The sequence below is a fragment of the Numida meleagris genome, chromosome 1 (genome assembly GCF_002078875.1).
Source record: "Numida meleagris isolate 19003 breed g44 Domestic line chromosome 1, NumMel1.0, whole genome shotgun sequence".
NCBI classification, from domain to species: domain Eukaryota; kingdom Metazoa; phylum Chordata; class Aves; order Galliformes; family Numididae; genus Numida; species Numida meleagris.
The window spans coordinates 91069656-91096348 of NC_034409.1; positions in this window are offsets into that span (position 1 = coordinate 91069656).

Consider the following 26693-nt stretch of genomic DNA (forward strand, 5'->3'; position numbering starts at 1 on the left):
CAGAGGTCCCTTCCAACCTTTATGATTCTGTGACTCTGTGACTCAATGGACTGGCCAAAAAAACCCAAATCTTTCCATGAGCCTGGGAGAAATGCCCTTAATCCAATTTCTTTGTGAGAATTCTCATTTAAGACAATTCTTAATATATTTCATGCAAGTTGCAGTGGATTTTGGTCATTGTTCTTTTATACATAACATGAGGCTATATGTCAGCTCTTAAGGTAGCCCAGTGGGAAATGCAGTTTACAAGAAATCTTCCCTATAACAAATGCATTTAACAAGGATTTAGGGTCAGCTGACTAATATAAGGCATTGGAGAATGTAATTTACTGCGTAAGTCTTTAGAGGTCAAAACTGACAACATTATTAATTGTACTATCAAAGAACTTGACTATACAAGCAATATAAACATCACCAAGCACTAAGTAAGGAAGAAGAAGGTTTCATCCAGAGTCTACTCATGTGTCATTTTGACAGGGCAGGTAACGCTTCCAGGATAGCCTGCCAGGCCATCACCTGTGTTTATAACACTTTTGGTTTCTTCACACACACATTTTAGTATGGTGCATTAAAATTTTGCTGTTCAGCTTTAGAGAAACTCATCTACTACGCAGTGGTGTTGTCTCATCTGAGTTAAAACCATATGGTCTTTCCTTACGGATAATAAGTTGTACTGTCAGGAAGACAATCATATGCAGAGTGAAGTTACACGTACTTTTTGTGAAGTCTCCTAAAACTAACTTGGATATCAATTTAAGCCCACCAGGTTATAACATCTGCAAGAAATTACAATGGTAATCAATTGTTTTGGATAATGCTGTTGCCAATCCTAATACTACTGTTCAATAGTCTAATCCTTCCCAAAGAGAAGCAGGATGCTAAAATGAATTATGTGGCAAAACTACCAATGTATAAAAATAGAATCCAGAAAACAATTTTTAAATACTTTGAGTAGAAATTCAGCAAGTTAAACCAAGGTAGTACAATATACCAGGAAAATACGTACAAAATGAACACTTGACAGACATAGCTCATATTTAAATAGCATGCATTTGTGTCCATTTGAAAAATGTCCATATGCAGGAATACAGAATAGCTTTATTTGTACTCAACATTAATCCAATCAAAAATATCAGGAGAAAGTATATTCTGCCCCTCGTGCTTTAAATCAGGGACCTGTACGTCACTACTATGTCACCTGCAGTTTAAAATTCAACCCAAAGAATAATGCATCTCCAAGGTAGATTTCTTTCCAGCCTTGGAATAAGTGTTTGAATAAATGACTTCTTAACCTAATTAAGTTCCTTGTCTAAGAAACACAAATGCAGATACTTTTATGTGAATTACAATTCAAGTTCATATACTGACGCATTTGCCAACCTTGAAACTTAATAGTGTAAAAATAACTGTTAGGAAACATTTAGATGAAATGTCTTGTTTCAACCTGTAATAAAATAAATATTTTACCATAATGCCTCACAGATTCATAAGAAAACTAACCTAGGCATCATATCTTTCCTTATCTGCTGAAGGAGGTGGCTAAGGAATGTGAAACGATACTGGCAAATGGTCTCAGTAACCTCCCTGGCTGTCAAATCTTACACTGCACAAGACTAATAGCTCTTTTATAGAGCATCTCTCTTAGCAACACTCCACAAATCCAAAAGCTCAGAACATCAACTTTTTAAAGGAAAAGTGACAAAGTTTCACTAGCACTGATAAGCTGCATTTTGATCCAGGAGCAAGACACAGGACTCAATAGCACATGGATTATAAAGATAATGAATGAGGAGTCCTATGGCTTGATTATATGGAAACAAAGTATTTAAGTTAATTTTACAGGGTAAATTTGCAGTCATGGCCTACACATTTGCTCCAAATGCTGTTTCTCTGCTGAGAGCACAACAGGAGGTACAAAGAGCCACAGAATTTGTGTTAGCTCTCTAAGTTTAAGGTAGGAGTCACCACTCCATGGCTCATGTGCCATAAGAGATGCAATACACTCTCAGCTGTGGCAGAACTTGTATCTTAAACAGAGGAAGAATTATAAACTAGTGTGACACTGCCATCAAACAAGCTTGTAAAGCAAAAAAAAATTCAAGGAGCAAATAACCAAAATGAACAATTTCCAGCTGGGAAGACACCCAGTGATTAGAAGATCTGCACAGAAGCACTAACGCTTAACAGTTGCCTGCAGGCCTGGCATTGCACAGTACAAGGCTTGCCTCATCTGTGATTGATGCAACTTCAGAAAAATAAAATTGTAAGGGCAAAAAGCCCACGGAGAGAGCAGCCAGGGCCTCACCTGCATCATTTTATGAAGTAACTTCAAAAGTTACTTGAAATTTTGTTATAAATTGGTTAAATTGTTATCATGAATAAAAAGCTCAGAATGTCAACATACAAAATAAAATCTAATGTACTATGATGACATGAAATTCCAGTTTACAGGCAGCAGAAAAAGGAGTAAAAGAATAAATCAGCAATGACGTGCACAGCAGTGACCCAGAAAAAGCAGAGAGCAATTGATGGGATTCTACCTTCATATAATATAATGATGATAGGGATTTGAGGAAGTACTCAAGTGATATAGCAACTCAGAATACATTTTCGACAGTTGCATGTAAACAATTTTTCTTGCAAGTGATGAGACTTTTTTGTAACTGAATACCTGTCCACAGTAGAATTCTGCTCACTGTCATCTACAAATACTGCCATCAATTTGCTGAAATAATTGAAAAAAATACCCTGAAAGTGTGATAGCTAGTAAAAAAGGTGATTAGACAGTGCATGCTCAAATGGAGCACACGTTTTGACTGGAAGGAAAAATGGTTGTTCTGCCTTACCTGAACATGCAAGAAGTAAAGTCTGTGGTGATAATGACTTCTTTTTCAGATTCTATGGTACTAATAGTAAAATATTACCTAAAAGCACCATCAGGATGAAAACTTTTCTATTATTTGTTCACATGTCAAAAATTATGCTCTTCACTCACTCTGTCATCTAAACACATGCTCATCAAATCACCAGAGCACTCATAGCCTCTCCAGTGAAGAAAGAGACAATACTCTGCCATGGTGCTCACTGGCTGCCCAAATGCCTTTCAGACATTTGAAAACTATCAGCTTGAAGTATTTGTAAGAGATACGTGAAGAATTCTCATGAAGACTGCAACCCATTCAAAGGGAAGACAAGGACTTGTTAAGTGATCTAGCTCTTCTTATACACTCACATTTAATCTCAATAGCTCCATGCAGGTATTGCAGTTCAGAGGCTGACACTTAGGAAAATCCTATACTTCATCTCTTTGCCTGTACTGTAAAGTCATTAATTGAAGAAGTCCTGATAGTTTTTTAATTTCTCTTCCATCTAATCTGGTAACTGATCTTCCATGGTGTTACTATGCCTTTTGAGAAATCATTGATTATTTTTATCTTCTCTGTATTGGATTTTTGGAATAAATTGCTTTTAGATATTGGTCATTTTTTGGAAGCAAAAAGCATTAAGGAAAAGGAAAACCCTCAAATCAGTGCAGCTTCATTCACTAAGGTGAAGGATTCTTGGCCATTGTAAAACAGAACAAAACCAAAAAAAGGAAGATACTTTGCAACCTACTGTATGGAACTGCTTTAGCAAGAGGATGGGACTCAATGTCCAGAGATTGCTTCCAACCACTACAATTACATGATAATATTTTTGAAGGAATTCCAGACCTGTGTCATGGGATACTTCCCACTAATACACAGAATTTAGGCTGTGTGATTCTGACTTGAAACAAGAAAAATGCTGAACAATGAGATTACCCAAACAGATATCCAGCCTCTGAATGACTTTGAATGTCTCTCATAGATTACTTGTATACTAGGATCTAAGTACAGATCAGCAATATACTTTTGATTTTCCTGTTTGTTCCTGTTCACCATGTTTTTGTTTGCACCGCAAAATAGTCTCTGAGTGCATAAACTGGATTCAATTAGGCTAACCCACAGGATGCACTTCATGATCTCACCTGACATGCTTCCACCTCTACTGGGTGTTCAGTCCATGGGATCAGTGTAGAGCTAGTCCAAAACAAAACCTAGGAAACTGTTTGTTTGCTAGATCCTCAGCATCACCTGCTTTTCTACATAGATCTTCTCTATTGTGCAGCACATCTTGTGACAGACAACTTTGGAAAAGCCTGTAATTTTCTGTAGTGTCTAAATATAACTTGAGAGAAATATGAGTAGCTCACAGTTGTATTTTGAATACAGTCCAGCCTATAAATACATAAAAGTTAGACATCATTGGCCAGAATCGTTCAGGATTACCAAGGAAAATATGAAATTATAGATTTAATTCTGAAATAATTGGTGGATTATATAAGGACAGCACAATAGAAATCAGTGGAGTTAAAACTGACTATGCCATCTGTGAACTTGGCTTACAGACTCATTTTGCTAGTGGATATTGGAAATAAAACTGCAGTGCACTGATAACCTTCTTTTTAAGTTCCCTATAAATACACTGACTATGGCAATAATGCTATATGTTTAAGCAATTAGTTAGTCCATATATACTAGTAAATTAAAACATTATCACTCAGCTCTAACCCATTATAATTGTAAAATAGTGGTCTACCCTGAGAAAAACACAAGGTTAAGAACACTTTCCAAGTTGCATGTATTTTAACAACCCACATAATTTCTTCATGTGACCTATTTTGGATCACCATCTCTTTCAACAACCTTTTCAGAAATCCTAATCAAACCTTTTCATCATTAAACTTCAGGATCATCAAAATATTTATTAAGTCTTCATTCTGTGTATATTCAAATTTATAATCTTCTGCAATATTAATTTGTATGTATGTTAATCATTTAAGATATAGAAAAGAGATGTAATATTTTTGTGCCAAAAATTCACAGTCACCAGCAGAGTTAAACAGCAAAGTTAAAAATAAATAATTTTCTGCCTCTTATTTTATTGCTAGTAGACAGATAGTGCAGAGAGAAACATACCATGGATCCCATTACATTTATAATGCCACTGAAAAATAATAAGCATTGTGTTAGCATTCATGGAACTCCAGGCTCTTGAAGTTATGTTAGTTATTTTCATAGAAAGAAATGAAGTGACTAATCCTGTGCAACTGAAGAGTCTAATATTATCTTGTGGATCCAGATAGCTCCTTCCTCCCTTCCTTACATTTTCTAAGCCAGAATGTTCACAGTCTTTTCCATGTTTGGTTTCCAAACCTTTATAATGCCTGTGATGTTTCAAATGCATAGTTTCCATTCCATAGGGCCAGATTGTCTTGCCAGGCTGAAGGGCCAGGGTAAACACATTTCCAATTTCATAACTGCTTGTTTTAGTAATTCTAGATGGAGAGGCTCTGAAATTGGTATACGCTCATTTTTCTGTTTACTGAAATGCTGTTTCAACTCTGAATTATTCCCATAGCATTTAACTTGACAGAGTCCACACGTGTAGCATAATGTCTAACAAGGAACCAGAAAGAGGGACTCCAAATATTTACTGATGAAAAAAATAAAGAAAATCAGCACCCGATATTCAACATCCTTGAAACAACGCAGACTTCATTCCACTTAAGAAAAAGCTCTTGCTACTATCATCACTTTATTGGAGCGTAGGGGAACATGTTGTCTCTAAGGTTATTTTAACAAGAAAATTGAAAGGAAAAGGAGGTTTCAAACTATGTAGAATGTTGATAACTTTGACTCTAATTAACTTTTACATGAAGAGAGCTTTCAAACTGAAGGATATTTTAGAACTACGGTGATTTTTCGTTATTGTGGTAAACTAAAATTCAACTTGAAGGTACCTTGGGTTACGTATTTTGGTCCCAAATTTGTTGCGTTGTGTCACAAGTACTCTGAGACTCTTATCATTATTATCTTATCTGCATAAGAGTGGTGTCTAGAAGACTCAGATGAGATCAAATCTCTATCATCATAGGTGGGTATTTTATAAGCATTCTTCGACCCTCACATTAATGAAATTCAAATAAAGAGAAAAGGAAAAAGACAAAGATTTGGTAAAGTAGTTGCTTTGAGTCACAAAGGGTGCATATTTCCTGCCTTGCAATTGGTCTAAGAGTGGATTCATGCATGTTGTACTACCTGTAACCCACGTTCTGGGCGTCCACACAGTCAGGAAGACCATATAAGTAAGTAAATACTAAGCCATCTAGTACAACATGATTGAACCCTGGTAGGAGGAGACTTACTGAATCGCCCACTTGGTGGCAAAGTCACTCAAATGCTTCAGATTTCGCACTTTTTCAGTGGATTTTACTTTCTGATAACTCCAGTCTCAATAACATGCTAGAGGGCATCTTCCTGCCTAATTTCTTGTCAGAAGAATACAGCTTGTGTGCTCTGAGGCTCCTTCATGGTGCAAACCAAAGCCCATAGTATATGTAACCAAGTGAGGATTTGACTGGAAAGCACACTTTTGATTCAGACTGCAACACTAGCTCATACATGTGTTGTGTCACTCTAGGAAGAGTTTTGCCTGCTCTACCAGTCAACCCCATGGCATTACATGGCTCCGCCTGCATGGCACAAAACAGTACACTTTGGACATCTGGTCAGTGCTTCCCATTTACCAAGCTTTAAGACTCCAGGAAGGTCTGCAGCTTAAAATGGGCTTGTATCCAAGTGACTTGGATTTGAGTGTTTTCTACATTAACCATCTATTTCTGGGAGAACAGCCAGAATGAATAAACCCAGACCCCCTACTAGCCCAATGATTTGCTATCCAGAGTACATTTTTTTCCTTGGTCAATATATACTCCACAAAAATGGCTACAATAGCTCAATAACTTTACCATTACAAAGGAGTGAATTCACTCCCTTTCCAACATTTTTCAATTATTTTACATTCCTGAAAGCAGCTATATTTTAAAGCTAGTAATATGAAATCTTCAGTGGGATCACTAGCCTTATAAAACTTATTATGTAATAGAAGGTAATTTCATTCTCCAGGTAATTCATGTGTGACTTACAATTTTTATTTTCTCTTGGTAATTTTTTCTCTCATCAGGAAAGTAAGTTTTGTGGGTATATCATGTATCATTTTTTAAATAACAAATTTTAGTGTTTGTTATCTGATACCACATTCATTATTTTAAATAAGACTGGGGAATCTAAAACTATAGGAAAATAAAAGTGTCATATATTTCAAATCAATAAAAAGAAAGCTTATTAGGCACATAAACACTTATAAATAAGTGCTAAATTAGAATGTTAGGAAATGCTGGTTCCTCCATGAGTCTTGTGTAGATTGAAAAAGTCCCATTTCTTATGTGGTAATCAAGGGCAGAAATAGCACACACATTCGCGTGTCCAGGAAATCTTTTCCTTTGAGCAGGTCCATGGAGGTTTTCTTCAGACAAATTATTTTTTCCATTCAGATGAACCTGAAGATTTTGACCATCTGAGCGGGAATTTTGGATGACCTCAGGTGCCAGACAACGCCACTGTAGAACTGGGATCAATTTAGAGCAAATGTGATCTGAGTCCAACGTGTATTGGATGCAGTGGATACCACACATTAAATCCAACAGGTTCTGGGATTGCTAGGTTCAGTAGATGCATAGCATGGTAGGTTTGAAGACGTTAGGAAGTTTATAGATAGAAAAAGAGAGAATGTCACCAAAGAGCATTTGAACCTGTATTCTTTGTCTTCTGGGAAAGGTGTTCTAGTAAAAGATGACAGGCATCAGAGTCTCTTGCTTTCAATGCCAGAAACAGTTCAACTCATCTTGAATAATTTACTAGTAACTGAATCGGGAAAAGGAGGGAAGAAGCCAGAGAGATATTATCCTTTACCCTAGTGGTAAGGGAAAATAAAATGAGGTGAGTATGTCCACCATGCCTGACATTTTTACTGTAAGAAAGCATTAGGTAGATTTGCTCAGACACAATGGATTTGGCCATGCAGGTGAGATGGGGAGGAAATCTTTGTGGTCACAACACAATTAATAACAGCTGAGTTCTTATCAGGATTAGATATTGAGGCACATTCACACATCTCGTGTCTGAGCAGTTTTGCTCATGATACAGGACTCCGATGAGCTAAGCAATGTGCTGTGGGTTGTTGGTTTTTTTCCTGGATGGAAGTTTAAATTGCCCAAGTATCTTGCACTTATAGAAACGAAACTGAGCAAGGGATGTAAATATGTTGGGGACTCCAGCCCCAACTCACCCAAAAGCATAGAAGGTTTCTATACCTGGTACAGAGCATTGAGCTCAAGTGTCCTAAATTTCAAACTGGAGCTTAAACAACAGAACAGAGTGCTGGATAAATCTTAGCTAGGTAGACAGAGAAAAAAAAACCCAGCAATAAACAAAAACAATTCAGATGGTGTAAGAAAGATACAGTGAAAGTAAGAAATTTATGTCAGGCACCTGATAGCTTATTAGATTGCATATTAAATAAATTGCATAATTTCCTGCTGTGTGTGAATTTCCTGCTGGCATTCTTGGAGCGCTTAAAGACAAACGGAATGAAATTTAAATTAGGTGCATGTAATGAAAGCATGGAAGCACCTATTCCAATCCATATTTATTTTAGCATAAACATAAACATTTTTGTAACTATTATATTGAATGAATGTGTTTTCCTAAAAATGAGTTATCAGCTTCCCAGGGACACTTTGAGGTTGACCAAAAGGTCTAACTGTACCTGGCTGCGTTTCTCTATTAGATCTGTTCAGTTAATCCTACATCTGAAACAAATTAATATTTAAGGAACATTAAGAATATCAGTGGAAAAAACAACATGCAAACAAACAAACAAGAGAAACATGTTGTCCTTCCAGTTTTTCAGAGTTATGTGAAAGTTGAGAGGCGTGTAACCACACGTCACACTCCATATATTTACCAAAACCAGCAAACACCAAGTTCTAAATACAAAGAGGAAACTATAACAAGATAAAATAATTTTTACTTTTTCTCATCTATCACACTGCATCTCTGTGAGCTGACTGTAAAGTTTGGCCCCCATAAAAACAATTTGAGGACTAGGTTCTAGATTGTATTTCAGCCCCTGTTGAAATATGTCTGCAGTAGCTGAGCAGTTGGAGGGAGTTTAATGTGTCATGCTTTACCTTTCGAGCTGTTAGCAGAAGTCTTCAAGTTTTATGCCACAGCCCATTTAATACATTCTTGTAAGCTCATTCTGAATTTGACTCTTCTCACTACTTTTTTTCATAGATCAGAAGGCTCAAGGTACCTCTGTTACAAGTTCAGATTTGGTTTTCTCCTAAATATCCTTCAAGCAAATTCAGTTTAGTAGCATAAGCAACTGACTTTGAAGGAGTCATACACTGGCAAGTAAGCATGGATGGAGATAGGAATTAATGAAGTGTCACAAAGAGTTGGAAAGCAATATTTGTGCGCTAACAGTGGTGTAGTAACATTGTGAGGCTGTGTGGCAGAAGGGACTTCATACGAATGAGATGGAGCCATAGTGTTATTGGGTAAATGAGATGGTTTTCAGTTCCGCAGCAGGTGTGGGATACATAACAGGGGGGCAAAGAGAGACTTTGTAGAAAGTCCTAGCTTGGGAATTTCACCTTTAACTTCCGTTACTCTGCCTCTCTGTATGTATAACCACAACAGCCTTACCCCAGTCTCTTGCTTACTGCTTCAGTTCTGCCTGGGGCAGGGGAGGCAGTGCAGAGCAGAGACTTTGAGCAATAAATACCATCCTACCTTGTGCATGTTGCTGCCACCGGACAGAAGCACTGTAGAAGTACATCCATGCTGACTTACATGTCCTCCAGCATAAGCAGAGCAGCCTTTCTATGCCTCTCTAAATAGATGCCTATGTTTCCTTTACCTTTTGCTGACTTTGCTCCCAGACGTAAGCTCCAACTTCCACAAATAGATTTACAGCAATCAGTGTGGCTACTCATGTGAGTAATGGCTCACAGCTGGATGCAAATAGTCATGAGCTCCCTACATTTTCAGTTTTTGAATTTTAGTATTTTTCTTGTTTTTTTTTTGTTTTGTTTTGTTTTCACAGAGAAATCAGATAAGTAAATTGCTTTTCCTAAGCTCCTCTATGTTTAGGATCAAAATGATCAACACAGTAAGACAAATAAGGAATTTTATTAAAGTTATCCCAATACTATTGCAACTCATAGCTTTTTTGTGGTTGTTTTATCAAGCTCTTTTGCTGATATTGTCTTTAAGAGCACTAAACCCCTCTCCTGTGATTTCAAAGCATCCCCAGTAGTACTAAATCCAATTGAGGTGTTCAGAGTTCATCAAGGAGTGCTGAGATTTTTTTGTGAGGCCTCTCTGAATTTCATTTTTCACCCAGGTATCCCATTGCTGGGAGTTTGTGGGTTGACGTATGCAGTAATAATCCCTAATGACAGTGCCTTCATCAGAAGCAACTAGAAGAAATTGATGTTATTTTCTTAGAATGTTTTATCTTAATAAATCCAAACAGAAACCAAAAACAAAGACAGGAATCTCAGGAGGGAAAAAGAGAGGATTATTTTTTCTAAGGAGACGATTTTTACATAATTGTGCCTACAGTGTGAGACAGGCTTTCAAAAAGTGTTCAGTGTCCAGATATTACTTCTGCAAAAATGCTGTCTGGATCTTCAGAGAATTTAAACTGCATGACATTGGCTACTGTATTCATGTCTTAAAATCCTTCAGGTTCTCTTGAAAGCTCAACTCAGTAAAGAGGCAATACTATCTTTTGAAAATCCTTGGGCTTCCTAGGAAATGTCACAAAACTAACTTCTCAGAAGGATGTTGCAAAGGACTTCCTCTCTGATCCTTAAAACAGTGAATGTTTAAACAAAAGGCATTTCAACTGAAATCTAGATGAAAATATAAAACAAATATCTGGCTTTTTTAGTACATTTCTTCTGTAGTCCTTTATACTTACTGCTTTATGATTTATGTCTATATAATCATCTCTCCAACCTTCTTTTCCTGTAGCTACTTCTGTACTATCTATCTGTGGATTGTATAGCTCATTATCCCTACTGCTGTTCCTTCCTTGCAATTACTAAAATACTTTGTCCCAATCTCCCTGCTCATCTCCTCTCCCTGCCTTCAGGCCAAGTTCAACTTCCTTTCTTGCTGCAGCTTTAGCAAGGTGATACTCCTTTTTTCATGCTCTCCCTCTCACCCCATTCATCTGTATAAAAGCCTTCCCCCAACCATGACTGACCTCTTCTTTCTTGATAGTCTCTTACTGTACCTGATATTCAGTGAAGGACAAATATCACCCAAAGAGAGAAGAGTGAAGAAAGTCACAAAAGTTACTCAGCACAAAGGCTACGCACCCTGATTTTTTTCAGTATGAAGGAGTATTTTCCTAGTGCCTCCTATGTCTGTGGCTACTTAATTCTGGCTAAAATCTGCTGCTTTTATCTGTAAATTTTGTAGCACTGAAGTTCAAATAAATAATTGTATGTGAAAATTTGTTTAAGTCAATAAAACTATAAAACTTGAAAGGCGTAGACCCAATATTTCAACTACATTCTCTTGCCACAGATGTTTCAGAAGCTGGACTTTGTGGAAAAGCAGTGTTAAGATGGTTACTGTCAGGTCAATACAGCAGAGATATGACTATCTGGAAGTCTTACAACAATCTGAAGAGGAAACAGCTTTGAAGAGAGCTGTATCTCTCCAGCTAGAGGCAGAGGCATGTCACATATCATAAATTTGCATTTGCTGCACATAGCAATCTCACAACATAATGAATAGGCAGGAGCAGGCACACTGGCAATATAACATCTCCTTTCTTACAAAGGTTGTCTGTAAATATTAAGACTTTGGATGGAGAGATAAGGAAGTACAAACTGCTAATATCTGCCCACTGCCTCATTGGAAAATGACTTCACTTACCACTGCTGGGAGCACCTAAAAGAGCTCACAGAGAATATAAACACACACATGCAAATATCAATTGTATCTGTAAACCTAAGTCATTTTCTCTGGGCTGTTGGTTTTTACCTCATTTTGTTCAGACACAGCAAATAGATGTGTCAGCTTTTTGTTGGTTCAGTAACAGAGAAAAGTCTCTAGAATCCGATTATCCCAATTCTTATATAGTCTACAGTTATTTAAAAGCAAGTAGTTGGGAGATTTAGCTTTGCTTCAGAAATCAAGTAATCTTATTGTTCCCCAATAAGTATGGCATGAATCATACCACTACAACAATCCCTCTACATTCCAGTCTTAATTGTTGCCAAATTAAGAAAAGAGTTAAATACATCGTACTGTGAGAAAATGAATATTTCTGGTCCCTGCTGCTACATAACATGGCAGAGACTTCCTCTAAATGTAAACCAGATCAGTTTACTAACAAAAACTGTCCCTTGAAAGCGTTAGTCAATCATTTTTCATCTCACCAATTATTTATGATCTGTTAAACCCTCAGACTAATTTCACACACACACACACACACACACACACAAAAGGTGACTGTTACTTCTTTATCAAAAGGGATCCCTGTGAGCTTCCAGCCTTTCCTAGCATTTGACAGGAAATTCATTGCAATAATGAAGTACTATAGCTACAGCTCTGTTAAAAAACATGGCTTTTGTTTTTTAACAAAGTTGTCACAATTGCCTCCCACTTGAACCCATTTTACACGTCTCACAACATTTTTTTACCTGTGATTATTTATTTCACTTGTGTAATTACATTACATGACTATGGATCACCTGAATGCTGAGGGGCTCCCATTGCCATGGAGGACACATCCTGCTGAGAGCAATACACAAATGAGTGGGCAAGTAGTTGTCACTCCAGAGCATTTGCATTCAGGGATTCAAAACATGCATATCTGCCACTTCACCACACATCACCCAGGGGGTGCATCCAGACCTAAAGGTGCTGGTACAGCCATGCCAGTGCTGAGAGCTCTGGTCCTGGTCCAGCAGAGCAGAAAGGAGTGAATATTTCAACCAAGTACTGGGGGATCCAATTTACCAGCTCTCAGAGGAAAAAGTTGGTAGTAGTTATGTGACTGGCAGGTCTAGCAAGGACAGTTGATTCATCAGTTGGGGCTCTATCTCCTCACAGGCATAAGAACAGACTTGCATTCATAATGGCGTTCACTTGTTTAAAAGGTTGGATGAGGGGAGACACAAGTCTGTATGTAAATAGTCAATTTCTATTCAGAAGACTCTATTTTTGACAGGTTTTATGGAAAAGACATGTTTGTCTTATTTTAATGAAGTTTCCACCTCAGTAAATCAGCATAGTTTAGGAAACATCTTATTAAAATCAGGTTCTGTTTTTGAATATCTCTGATGCTCTGCCTAGCTGCATGCAGTTCCTTGTTTTCTTAGCTCATTCTGCATTATCTTACCTACAAAACACTTCAGAAAAAAGTATTTTTGTGTAAAACATGCCAGCAAAAATCAATGCATAAGTGATAGAGAAAGAATTCTGACTACTGCCTGCTTTACCTACAACACATGAAATTTAACCAGCAGAGCTTGAATTCAATAAAAAAATGCATATTAAAAATTAAAAATAGCAAGTGCAGAAAATTGAATTGAATCAGGGCTCCCCTACCACCTGGGAAAGCATGTGGAAAATGTTTTATTGCACAGAAGCGTCCAGCCGATATTGACCAAGACCCCCTTGACTTCCTCTAGAACATTTGTTGCATTAAAAACAACCCCTAGAAGCAGCGATTTATTTCTGAATTCTCTGGGTGAGCAGAAAGACACAAAGGTCCTAAATCTGCTGACTAAGATAAATTGCAGCTTGGTATATATTTAACAAATGATAATGCAAAATGCAGGAAAATATACATAGAAACAGCAGATAGCAATGGAACTGGGTACATGACCTGCCTGAGAAGTTACTGCACACAGCCAAAGAGCAGATAGAACTGCAGATGAATTCCCTCAGCTTCCAATCCCTACAGAAATAATCTACTATTAAGAGAACTCACATTTCTCCCTGCAAGCGAATCCTTCAACTGCATAACAAAGTTGACTGGGAAATCGCTGTTACAGTACGAGAGACAAAGTTTTTTTAGAAGATAGATTAGAAGAAAGAAATGTGCTGAATTTCACTTTTTAAGCATCCAAGAGGAAAAAAAAATATGCATACAATAATAGGAATTAAAAAAAAAAAAACAGCAGAAAGTATCAGAAGAGTAAGCAAATGATTATTAATAGACACACCTCCTCCTGTACCACAGCTGCCTCCTGCCCAGAGCCTTGTTTCATGCTTTGAAGCCAATATTGGCCAGAATTTAAGACAGGACACAATGGACCAGTGGTCTAATAGGACACAGAAATTCCTGTGGTCATATTTTATAGACAGGTGCAGTTAACCCTGGTTTTTTTTGTTGTTGTTGTTGTTTTGTTTCGTTTTGTTTTTATATCTCCTCACCTGTTTCTCTCTGCACATAATGACTGAAGAAGCATCCCATCAAATGTCACTGCAAGCCTCTGGCAGACCAGGTCCTACCTTGGGCCAGAGCTCAGCAGCCAAGCAGTAAGTGCAGAGCTACAAGAGCATCTCATAGAGTAATGCAGATGAGAAAAAACAGAACCTGCTACTGCCTTGCAATCACTTGCCTTCAATCTGCTCGATTCTCCTGCTTCCAGGCACGCCAAAGAAGAACGCTATGTACCAAGGCTTCCCTCTATCCATTTAAGAGAGCAGCTAAGAAAAGAACTTGGAATTAAAAACTGAGAGTTCCAACCTGGAAACTGGCATAATGAATTAAGAAGACATATTAAAAAGGGAACTTGCTGATGGTAGCTAGGAAATAAGACAGCTTAATAGAAAAAAAAAATCATGCTTATATATTAATTATCCTCTCCTACTGATGCTCCTTTATTGTTGCAATGTTTCTACAGCACTACCACAGTGTGGGACACAAACACCAGGGATGAAAATCATTCTACAGAGGATTCGAGGAGCTGTTTTGGAATAAGGAGCTCCACAGAATCCATTGCAAGGCAAGGATGATATCATTAAAAAAAACTACCAAGACCACACACACACATCAAAAAGAAAAACACCCCAAAAACCAATCAAACAAAGACATAGTCATGAATATCATTCTATCTCAAAATGACAACAGGCTTCACCATCTGGGTTGAAAGGAAAAAAAAACAGTCACAACTAATTTCATGGAGAGAAGACAGGTTTCACTCTCTATCACCAGCATACTTTTAATTCTGCATATGACTGAAACTTCTGCCTGTGCCAATAAGTTTTTACATTTTCCTTCTTCAGAGAGCCAGCCTTAACAGTTTCCCAAAGCTGTAGACTTGCTTAAAGAAAAAGAGGCCAGCAGAGCAATCAACTGTTATGCTGATGCTACGCCTTTTCCCTTTTAGAAGTAAGGACACCTGTTTTTCTCCTGAACAAATTTTCACACACTATGTAAGACTTTGCATCCTTTCTGAGGTTTCTTAGTCTGCGTAAGTCTTGGTTAATTGAGGAACAATTTCAGGAGCAAGTGGAATCAGGAGTGTGACACAATAGGATCATGTATTCTTCCTAAGGCCTAAATCATGAGGCTTCAAGCAAAATAAATATTCTGAAATACAGAATTATTAACCAAATAGAAATGTATTTCTTCATTCATTTTCCAATTTTTCTAACTTCTGCTGGGAAAATGCAGATGGAGAGGGGATTCAGATAGTTCAGTTAGGAGAAATAAAGCAAAACAAAACAAAAATCAACAAATGAACAACAAAAAAAACACACAATCTACTCTTTATACTAGCTAGATATTGTCACTGACTTAGAGGAATGTGTGCTATTAATGCTTTTTTATCTTTTACTAGCTAACATACTGTTTTATTGTGCTAAAATAAATACTACTTTTGTCTAGTTAAAGTTCAGTGATGTCTCCATTTAGGTTAGTCTATTGGCAGGTGGGAACATTCTCCCCTACTATGATCTGTATTCATGAGGACTGTGACCCACCCATCAGACAGCTAATGGTGCAGCCAGACATGAATCACATATCTCAATTTCTTAGAAGCTCTGTGCTGTAATGACTTGCTGCTATTCTTCTGAAAGATCTGCAGAAACTCTTCTGGTACTCAAAACCAAGACAGATCTACGTGACATGTAGGTACAGAAAAACATTAAAGGGCAAGATGCCTCCAAATAATGCCTTAATTTTGGCACACAGCTGTGTTTCACAGAGCACTGAGGCATGTGAAAGCTCTGTACCACAAGCTTTGCTTTTCAGTGACATGACTAACAGCAATGTCTACTAGCCCTCAGCTGTGTAACACACAGTAGTGACGCTGTAGTCCACCTACAGCCTCCAAACACATTTGTTAGGATGCCTGGCAAATAGAGCAGACACAAGCAGAGGTGCATATGGGGAAGGAGAGGAAAGTCTGCAAGGAGGCAAAGTCTCCTCTCAGTCCACAATAAATCCTCCTGGAGCTGCCACTTGATGCATCCTTTCTGGATGTTTAAAAATCCCATATTTCATACCAGGCCTCAAGTTTGGGAAAGGCAAAGAAAAAGTCATTCACTGTTACTCAGGACAACTATTACAGTACTGCATGTTTAGAGATAATCTACAGAAAAGCAGCTGACCTGCTAACAGCGTGATACTTGAAAGCAACAGAAAGAAAAGCAACCACAACGCTCCAGAAAATTCTGAGCAACAAGAAAAAAATGAGAGCTTTGCAGTAAGATTGATCCTGATTTTTATTTTTTTTTAATAGCGCTGTACAGCCAAACAGATTTCACTGCTACCCATGTCTTGTTTAAAGATGAGTCATTGTGCTGACAAGTACTTTCCCCTCCTGTCTGCATCATTTTCTTCATCTTTGCCGATATCTGTGATAGGGTCTGATCAGTCCCAACGATCGACTGAATAACAGATTGTGAAAAATAATCTTTAGGTAACAAGAGATGATAAAATCTTTTGTTTGTTTGTTTCATATTTTTCCTTCTTTTTTCTTTAAGCATTTTAAACCAGCACCTACAACAAGGCTTCTTGTGCTTTATCCAAAATGCCAGATCCTGGCTACCTTTAGCAATGTGCTAAGGAAATATTCATTATTTATAGGATATGACATAGCATTTCTTACATTCCTGGTTCAGTCTTTGATCTCTCCTGACAATTCATTTTAAAGAATTTTGCTATCTTAAAAGGATATAATTGGAACAAGTTTTCCCTTCAAAAAAGATTTCAAAAAAAGAAGAGGAAGATAAGAAATGCTGAAACATCATTTATGTTCTTTTAGGTTTTAGAAACATGAACCAAGTTCAGGTTTACTAGACGGGATATATTTATATTTGTTTTCTTCCCCTTTAGCAGCAAACCACTAATGAATGCTTTATGACACCTTTATTACAGTATGTTCCTGTGAACTGCTCCTTTCAGTCTTTTGATCATGATCCAATGAAGAAGCTCAGTATGTCACCTTGGTGTCACTGCAAGTCATGATTGCAGGGCATTTTCTATTTGTCTGTACAGGCTGGGTGCTCACACTAAGTGTCCTGTGTACTTACTGCCTGCTGATAAGCACAACCAGTATTGCTGTGTGCCTACCTCTTGGGTGACTCAGCGCCCCAGAATGCACATGGGTGAAGTTACAGTGCATAATAAGATGCCAACAGAATGTCAGTCACTTAATTATTGTTTTTCTGAACGACAGGATTTTCTCAATATTCCTAAAACATTCGCCTTTTTGAAAACATCCATTCAATAAGTATCCATTCGATAAGTATATAAGATAGCATTTAAGGACACCAGAATGGAGATACAGAGCTAACTGACGTGAACAAGAAAATAATGTTGGTTAGTGCAGGCATCTGCACAAGGAAGAAAGATATTCCAGGATCTAAGAAACAAACCCCAAGTAATGGCACTACTCTGGCATCACTGGCAATGCCTGCCAAATTTTTGGCCAGGAAAGGTGCAATCTAGACTAGAGTCTGAAGGTCTGAAGCAGAAAGCAAGTTAACTTTGGCAGTGGAAAAATAGAGTGGTGTATATCACCGGAAGACTTGTAGTCTAGCTCATGCCAGGCAGATGTCAGTCCCTGAGGAATCAGTTACAGGTCAGAAAATACACAGAGAAAAGGGCTGTCACTCAAGTATGTGCGGCCAATACTTGTGTTTTGCCACAGAAAGTCAGAAGGAAATAAATTCCTGAATAGCAGTGCAGTCAGAGATAGGACCCATATCCTAATGAGATTTTTTCCTATGACTACATAAACGGGAGAATTGTTAATTTTCTTCTGCTATGGAAGTGCCTGTTTCACGTGGGAACATTTCACTCAATATCAGTCTTAGCTGTTTAAAGACAGCATGTAACAATGTTTACATCATGAGAAACATACGCCATTTCCAGAATATACAAGCAAGGATCTTTCTTCTGGATCACATTCTCCACATGTCTGGGATTGCAATAGCTTCCCTCATTTTGGGGTCCATAAAAGAGGTATCTAACTGCTTGAAAAAGAGAGCTAATATTTGAGAGCACACACAGATAAAATTTAATATACTTTTAGTATCTTGAAAGGATGCAAAAATGTATCATGAGTCAGATTGATACTAGCAAAGATAAATGTTTCTATTATTATTGCTATGTACAGCATACTGAATCATCTCTCTAAGCTAAGGTGAACAGTACCAGCAGAGGTTAAAAGAATATTGGCATTAGAAAATGTGATTGCTAATTTTCAATATCCATGTACTACTGCAGTTATGAAATCCTACCAAGGCTGCTTAGATGAGAGGCCCTACAAAATTTTAGCAGTATGTCTGACTACAGAACTGCCTGCTTTTTGACCACTTGATAGCTAGATAATTGCAATGGAGTATCACATAAAGAAGTGATACGAACTGTTTTGGAGGGAAGAATGCAGTTTGGACATCTACTGTCTTCTAATTTATTTCCCAATAAATGTACACTTTTTTTTTTTTTTTTTTTTTTTTTTTTTTTGTCAAATACAAGCACCAGAAAAGGAGTTAGCATAAACTCTTCACAGCAAACAGGGAAAGGGGAATACATTTTGTAGCTACTATGTCATAACGTCCCTGGGAGGAACACAGTGCTTGTATAGCCTGATTTAGGGATAAAAGGAAGGCCACAGGTCTTCTTGATTTATCCCCGGCATACATTTGAAATAGAGAAGGTTTCTGGCCATGTGTGTATGTCAGGGTAGTATATGGCCTCCAAAAAGTGGTGAGATAATGGCTTTTGTTGTTTCTAGTCTGTGACAATCTACAATACTGGAATACGAAGCCTTAGAGTGACAGAATGCTTTGGCACCTTGCCATCCTTCCGTCTCAGGCCTACAAAACATTTTTTCACAAGCAGCCTGTGGGCATTACAGATCTTCTAACTCTTGATCAGTCATGTAGGAAGTACAGAGGTTACCCTCTTGCCAACCAAATCTTCTAGAGAAAACAAAAATTATTAGTTAATTGGTGGAGGAAAGGTCAATCTCTAGCTTCCTAAATTCTTTTCCAAGAAATTATGTGAAGAGTAGTAGAGGCTTTCAGGTGTTTCAGGGAATGTGCCATCGAAGGGAGCCACAGGAAGGCCACATTTACAGAGGAAAAAAAAGGCTTCTCAAGAGGTCTCATGTTGCCAGCGTGGGAACAGAGAAACAAACTCCACTAAATTAATTACTCCAATTGTGCTAGTTACAATTAAAGAAAAGGGCTCCAGAAAGGTAGAAGCCACAAGCAGCATAAGGGCATGTGGGTCTCTCTGTTGCTCAGGTATCTGCATGAAGGCCTAGAAGAACAAAGATATTGGATGCAGGAAGATCTTTGATCAGGACGGAAGAAGTAGAACCATTACTGCTAGAAACCTCAGGAAAATATTTTTCAGCAGTTCTTGGAAGAAGGCTGTTTTTTTTATCGAGGAGCACAAAAAGGACATCTCTGTACAGATCAACACAACCAACCCACAAGAAAAGATGAGCTGTCCCTTTGCAAGACAAAAGAAATCAGAAGTCGTGAATCAAATACACAGCTATTCTATTTGCTCCTTAACCCTTGTGAAAGTACAGTGTAATTGTGAGACATTTTAAACTGGAAAAAATTGTATTTCTAAATGAAACTACAGCCAGATGCATTTTTTACACATCCTATGCACTAAAGATTTATGATAATTTATTTTTAAGAGCTGGGACGTCTGACTGAATCATCACTGCTGTCTGCAAAGCATATTTTTCTGCAGTCTGTTTTATTTTGGTTGCATACCTAGATTTGTAGATTTTAATTTGTTGCCATGATCTGCATTTTCTGATAATGCTGCTTTATGACAGTTGAATATTAAGTTGTGGTTGGATTTTTAGAAGTGGTAGATAACAAATAGCTCTTCTTCTATTTCTAGGTTTTTAAATGAAGAGCTTGTTTTAAAAATCCATTCTTTTGTCTTATGAATGTGAATTAAACACATTTTTTGAAGGAAAAAGAAATTAAAAATGAAAAGAATTGGAAAAAAATATACGTATTATCTCAACTCTAACTTCCTACTATATTGGACATGTTCTGTCTTCCCTGTGTTCAGTCCTGCTAAATTTCAGATCACTACAAATGTCTAACAGTCTTGATTACAACCCATGTACCTCCTCATCCTGGCATCTGGTGAATTTATCTTTGTGTGGTACATTTTGTGTATTTACAGCTACATCCAAGAGAAGTGTACTCTTCCTTTTGCATGTACAAACATATGTACAGTTATACATAACTTACTGCATGCACACAAACACACTCCACCATTTCTTCCTTTGTCCAAATACTTAGTTAGGAGAAGATCAGTGGGAAGTTAGCAGATGCTATCCTGATCTCCTCTACCTTCTGACTGGCCTGCTAAAGATCTTTCACCTTAACTTGCTGCTGTACGTCACACATTTTTTGTCCTTTGACTACTATTTCTGCAGTGCTCTTGACCTGAACATCCCTGTTTTCATTTTTGCTTTGTGGAGACACCTGTTTAGCACCTGAAAACAATGCAGGGATTAGGGTATCATTCAGGTGTGAGAAAGGCAGTAGGATTAACCCCCTTTAAATTTGCACATGGGTGCATACAAGCATAAAAATATAAACTGATATTGTTTTGTGGAATAGAGTAGGAAATAAGAATTAGTGCTTGGATCATAATATCTTCATTACAAGCAATTATAGAGCTCACTACCAAAGGAGAAGTGTTTGATATTGGGAACAAACTATGCATTCAAAATAGGAAAGGCAGAAGGCCTTCTCTTGATGAGTTTAAGCATTCAGTGACACATTCTTTCTTCTTTTGAGCTCACCCTGATTACTCTTTTACTCCCTTTATATTCCTACTGTAAGTGGGAGGGCAAAATGTGAGCTGTGCAGTAGCAACTCAGATGGCAAAACACAGTCGGCAATAAGCCACAAAAAATGCAATACCCAAAAAGGAAACAAAATTACTAGTATGACAGTGAAGTGAGCTGACACTGCATAATCAAATGGCAGGATACAAATATTTAATTAATTAATTGTAAAGAAAAGGAAAAAGAAAAGGAAAGAGAGATACTAAGGTTATTTCACTTATTTCTGCTCCATTATTTTGCTGCACCTCCCCAGTATATGACTTATTTATTGCTTTTTACAAGTTGTGGTAAAAAGAGTGGATAACTAACCTGAATTTTATCACTGTAGGAATCCTACTTCATATGACAGAAAAAATCCTGACTACCTCTTTCCCAACTCCAGGAGCATAAACAGTTCACAAACCTTCTCCACTCTTTTCGGTGTATTTCCAGTGCTGAATGTCTGTTTTAAGCACATAGAGCAACCTTGCCCTGCTCCTGCACCATACGGATTTAATGTACTTTAGCTTTTATGAAGAAAGAATTCTGCAGAATTACTTAAGCTGAAAAGCCACTTGCCTGAGCCCCCTCAGATCCATTATGATGTCATTGGATTTAAATGGATGGATGTGACAACACTGTGAATATTCAGGTAGTGGGGTGAATTCAAGTAATTTTTAAAGCTCACTCCAAGCAATCCTATTTAAACATGAGTGTAAAATTAGGTTACTTTTACAATAAAAAATAGAGCTGTGGAACACTGCTATATTTTTAAGTGCCGTAAGGATGGGATGCTGGCATGGCATCTCAAGGAATGGTAAATTCTTGATGTGCTGAATTGGTAACATCATTTCTAAAGGTTGGGAGGAAGTGACATGAAAGATTGAAAAGTTTTAAAGGACACAGCTGCAAAGCCAGCTACTGCATATCCTTGAGATGTTCCTACAAGGACTCTATGATGTACAATGCCAAAGGAAGAGAGATCTATGGAGACCGTTGAGACGAGGTACCTCTGTCAACGTTAATAAGAAGCGAGGTTATCTCACTGCTATGTTTGGGTCAGAAAAACACTGAAGTTTCTCAGAAGACACATGACTAAAGAGATAATGAAGTAACTGAAGAGCTACCACTTTTCCCATAATCTTTCCCCAGAATAAGAAGATTAATGATAAAATGATAAATGGCCTCACAATCTAAAGGAAGTGAAAGATCCTTTTTTTCTTTTTCCCTTCTCTGTTTTTCTTACTTACAATTCAGACACTATTTTAAGAGACTGTAGAGCTTTCTTGATCTCACTGAGAATGTCATTTTTATGGATATGTGCAGTGCCCAAGCACTTTAAAGTAACGTAGTTTTTAAAAATATCGATAAAGAAAGAGCAAACAAGTCATTCTGAAACCTACATGTCTATAGGGATGTACTAAAAATTTGCTCAGCACTGAGGACTCTCTGAGTTAGACCTGCTCAGCTCAGCTCTGAAAAAAGTATCTCCTAATGGCTCCATGTGCTTTACCTTGATATGTCTACCCAGCTTCATCTGGCCTGACTGATTTTTTTTTTCTCTGAGCCACGGAGATGACAGCACGGGGCACAGAAGTAGCAGAAGTAGATAGTCAGACTGGTGGTTGGATTATCAGTAACTGAACAACAAACAATTATTTTCCTCCCCTTCACAAAACAAACACAGCAATGAAGGGACTGAAGACATGAGCAAGCATGTCTGTCACATTAAAACAGCTCTTTCTACTGCCACAACCCATCTTCCTTAATGTCACAGACAAAGCCCTTGATGGACATACTATATCTACTGTTCCTCTTCTATCTCCCTTCCTGAACCTTCCTTTTCACCTGTATTCTATACACTCAGGTGAAGAGTCAGAAATGCATTTTTGCATCAGTCACATACAGACTTATTTTGTTTTCCTTTAGACTGGAAGGATATATATTTTCTATTTTGTTTTGATAATGTAATCTGAAGTTTTGACTTGACCTCCTGACTAAAGTAGCTGCTTTAACACAATCCAAAAGACAGACTGTGTTTTTGAAGTAGGATCTAAATCAAATATAACATTTGACTGATACTCCATTTCTACCCACTGTAACTGGCCTCATCCTTCAAAACCCATGAGTACTCTATAAGGCTTCTACACAATGGAACGAGCCTACAAAGAAAAACAAAGTTGCAATTACAGTAAGCGCCAACATAATCCTCACTAGTCGTATTTGGCTAGTGCAGTGATAGTTATTCAGCACTGATTATGTGTATTTCACTAAGCAGCAGCAGCCAGAGTAGGTATAGACGTGTGTTTGCAGGCACATACCACTTTACATTTTAGGTGAAGCCTGTCAGTGTGTCAAAGACTGATCTAGCACCTCTTGAGTGCCTTCAGTCTCCTAAAGTTTCAGAAGAAGGAATTTAATTCCTTCTCTTTTAAAGCAGGGAAAAATAAAAAGTTTGCATGAAAACAATTTGATGTATATAAAGTAGCAATACTTCTTTCTTCTCCATAAATGATCTGTCCATTATTATTCTTGTTTTCCAGGTGAGTTTGACCTGGCACATTGTTACTTGTCACATTTTCCTTCCTATCTCACTCTAAATTGTCAGTACCTATTTTCTATATGTCAGCAGAAATTTGTTTGGAAATTTTGAGCACCTGGGAAAAACAAGATTAAACATTCCACTTTCTTAATTTCCTATCAGCGCTGTTACATCACCTTTTACATTGCATTTGGAACGATTCCAGTTAGCCAAAATCCTTCTGAACTCTTTCCCATCCCAAAGCCCTCATTCTGTTCCTGCATCTTCCAATAAATTGAATTTACTCTGCCTCAGTTTTAGAACACTACAGTCTATGTGTTCTCCCATAAAGGTGGAGATTAGATCCATTTTTTTCTTCATTCCACAATTTTTTTTTGGTTTAATAAACAACATCATGTGTTTCTCTAAGTCTTCCTTTTTCATTTTTCGGCTATGCCATTTCAATTTACTTTCTGCTCCCAGATGATGGTTTCTAGAGAACTAGTCATCCTTGTAAGTTTCCTGTAGGGTATCTCTGGCTAATCCAGATCTTTCTTTAGGAGACGGCCCAAAATTCGATGTAGTCCTTTAGCCCTGAGGCCCTTGAATCTTTATCAAAGTCGAGAAGAATTGAAAGATTACCTCAAGTGCTTTGCTGCCTCCCAGTATGGTATTTGGATTCACTACAGCAGTATGACATTTTTAACTCATGACTCATATGTATTAGCTCGTGGTTCAGTACAACCCCTGACCCTTTTCTGTACAACAGCTTCCTAGCCAGCTGCTCCTCATTCCTTATTTATGCAGCTGATTCAGCTTGCCTACGTGAAGTACCACCTTCTTGCCCCTATTCCATTTCAGCTCATCTTCCCCAGGTTGTCAAGATCATTTTGAATTCTGCTCATGTCTGCCAGTAAATTCAGCCTCCACACTCTCAGCTTGCTAATGCCGTAAGGATGGTGGTCGCTAATGAACAGACAGCAGTTCAGGGCAGTTCGATACATCTCTCTATTTTGATAGGGAAACAGTGATAATTACCTTTTGTGTAGAAGTTTCAAATAGTTTTGCATGCACCTTGTCACAGATCTTTGCAGACAATGCTTCCTTTACTTTCAAGGATATTAGGAGGGACAGGGTCAAAAGACTTCCCAAAGTCAAGACACAAGGGATTCAGCACTTCTCTGACGTACAGTAGAACTAGGCTATTTCAGTACAATATTTCCTCCATAAAGTCTGCTCTGTCACTTTGTCTCCACATTAATTTCCAAGTGCTTAAAATAATAGTTGGGAAATTTTGGTCTAATATATTTCTAAAAAATTTTATTATCTGATACATAAGTATTTCACCAACGCCTTCAGTTTATATTGATAAGCATCTTGGTTGGATGGGGCCCTGGGCAGCCTGATCTGGTGGACAGCAGCCCTGCCCACAGCAGGGGGTTGGAACTGGATGGGCTTTAAGGTTCCTTCCAACCCAAACTGTTCCGTGATTCTATGATTTTATCTTGGTATCCCTTCTGATAACTGCCATTGCTGAAAACTCCACACTGACCTATAACTGGATTCAGATCTTGGATACTCAATGTGCATTTGATGAGAGGGAGATTACTGGCAAGTTTGATTTAAGTTACGTAGGGGAACTAAACAAACAAGTCATAATATTTTGAGTCTAGATTTTCAGTAATAGGAAATGAAAAAAGATTTCTATATTTTTCAATGATTTTTAATTAAAAAATAACAACAAAAAAAAGAATAAAGCATCACATTCTATTTTTCTAAATTTGACCCAAATTAATTTTTTAATTAGAAGTATTTTTCAGAAAATCTACCTTTAATAAAACAGAAAGTAGCAACAACTTTTATTCTGAACTGTACAGTGTCAGCACACATAGCTTAATACATCATGGATCCACAGTACATTCCAGGCCAATCAAAGCAACTTTGCTCATAATGTGATTTTCAGTGTTTGTGAGAGTAGGTTATTGGTTAAACAGATGGGAGAAGAGGGGAACAAAGTGAGCTTTTGAAGTTATGAGATCTTAGAAAATTTATTCTGATGGTCGAATCAAGGGACTTGAAAGCCAGTGATAAAAAAAGGGATTTTGCAATTTCTTGTGTCTAGTTAAATTTGTACCTATTCAGGACATTGCCCTTATATATTGCAGCTGGAAAACCTGTAAGACATCCAAGGTTACTCTGCAGCAAAGCAACTTCCCCATCTTGTAATAAATTTAAACAAAGAGGCCCCCTAAGATATTGAGTCTGAAACTGAAATTGCCTTCTGTCTCGCAGGTTAAGGAAAAGCAAATGATCCTACTAAAACCAAGGGAGATTGCAAACCAGGCGCTCGGGAGTCACTCTATGACGATATATAAAAAGTGATGTCAAAAGGAATATTCTTATTTGTGTCTTCATTTATAATTTATATTCACTATAAAATATCACATAGAAGAAAAAATATCTTAAAGTTTTGTGATACAGAAACTATAGCACCAAAAAGTAACTAAAAGATTGAAGTCACTAAGCAGAGGGCCACAAAGAAATAAATCAGCCATTTGGGTATGACTCTGCATGCAGCATAATGGCTTAATGTGGACTATCACAGGTCTTTGCGTCTTTTTAGATGCCTTCCTGGTGGTCAGCTGTGAGCTCTGTGCCAGCACAGGTGGACTGCCTGGATAAAGGGTCAGGAACATTGCCACCTGCCCCCTAGATGCTTTGATTTCAGATCTTCTCACCCGAAACTATAGCTCTTTACCCTAAAGATAGCCTTTCTCCCTCAAAATCTGCAATGGCAGACTCATCGCCTGACCTCTCACTCTGAGGATTTCCCTTCCTCACCCTGGCACAAGGGATGCAATTAATATAACTCTGCTACAG